The sequence below is a fragment of the Nannospalax galili genome, unplaced genomic scaffold (assembly GCF_000622305.1).
Source record: "Nannospalax galili isolate Female #2095 unplaced genomic scaffold, S.galili_v1.0 scaffold1250, whole genome shotgun sequence".
NCBI classification, from domain to species: domain Eukaryota; kingdom Metazoa; phylum Chordata; class Mammalia; order Rodentia; family Spalacidae; genus Nannospalax; species Nannospalax galili.
Genome location: NW_008328704.1, coordinates 302,462 through 303,911, shown reverse-complemented (window position 1 = coordinate 303,911; position 1,450 = coordinate 302,462). Strand labels below are relative to the sequence as shown.

Sequence of the window (1,450 nt, the reverse complement as noted above, 5' to 3'; positions counted from 1 at the left end):
AGATTTAACACTAGACCCCAAGACCTTCCTCCTTTAATCAGCTGTCAGCCCCCCACACGCCTATCCCTCGGCCCCCAGGCACACAGATGGGCACATTTTCAGTTTTTCGGGTCCCGGCACGAGCAGCTGGTTGGCCGTTTAGGAGAGAGGAGGGCCACTCTGGAGGGAGTGGGTCATACCGTCATGGCTAGGGCATTCTCTTTCTAGATGCACCCTGCGGGCCAGTCACAACCTCAGTTCTTCCTTTGCCGCAGGCAGACATTCCTGGTGTCAGCATGAAGCTGAATTTCAGTGGCATGAAGGCCCCGGTGACGGGCAGGGAAAGGTGAGTGTGAGCAGGGGGAATCCCACGGCAGTGGAGGGGAGCAGTCTCAACAGTAAAGGGAGGCAAGGGTGACTGTGTCACCACTTAGCGCCCCACCACCTTGCCCAGGGCTAAGGTGCTGGTCCTGTCCCCTGACTGGAGACCCCCCCCACCGGAAAAGGATGCAAGCCCCACATGTCCACCACAGTACCCCCTGTGGGATGAGCATACCTTGACTCAAGGATCTAGCCACTAGATCCAGGCTAGGCAAATGGGGGCCAGAAACAACCTTCCCTTAGGCCCAGTAGGAGCTGGGGCCTTATTCTCACGTTGCCCTGACCCTGGCTCTGACCAGGCCTACAGGCCCTCTTCCCACCACGCCCCCTCCTTGCAGGGATTAGATGGGGCACCGTGAAGGGCCTTCATGCCTCAGGAGCCAAAGTGGTGGCCGTGAGCCGCACCAACTCTGACCTGCTCAGCCTCGCCAAAAAGGTGAGACACACAGCCCTGCCCAGCCCGGGCCTGCTCCCCACCCTCAGGGAGACCTCAGAGGCCTGTGGGACAATGTCTCAGGACACACACAATGTTTCCCACAGTGTCCTGGGATAGAACCCATATGTGTGGACCTGGGTGACTGGGAGGCCACAGAGAAGGCACTGGGGGGTGTCAAATCTGTGGACCTGCTGGCGAACAATGCTGCCGTGGTCCTGGTGCAGCCCTTCATAGAGTCTACCAAGGATGTCATTGACAGGTGGGTAGTTGTGGGGAGCCGCCTGCCGTCCCTGCAGACGCCATTACAAGATGGCGCTCACATCCGGTTCATGCTGAGCAGTAAATAAGTCAGTACGCATGCCCGAAGTAATTTTCCACCTTCTAGTCTCTGCCTACCTCGTGGCGTGATATGGGCTGATGAGTTTGCGACCAATCAAGAGTTGCCACGTCCAAGACGGGCTTACTAACCTATATAAGGGCTGGGTTTCCGACATTCGGGGTCTTCGCCCTGTAAGCTTATGCTCTCCCTCTCAAGATGCATTAAAGCTTTTCTGCAGAAGGATCCTGAGTGTGCCGCGTCGTTCTTGCTGGCGAGACGATAGCGCGTCGGGGACAACTGGTGCTGAGACCCGGGAATTCGACCAAACCATCGTC

General features: G+C 57.6%; 1 pseudogene; it reads left to right on the top strand.

The window, feature by feature from the left end:
- The first annotated feature begins 275 nt into the window (after positions 1 to 275).
- Positions 276 to 1,450, top strand: part of LOC103730079 — a 9,022-nt pseudogene continuing 7,847 nt past the window's right edge.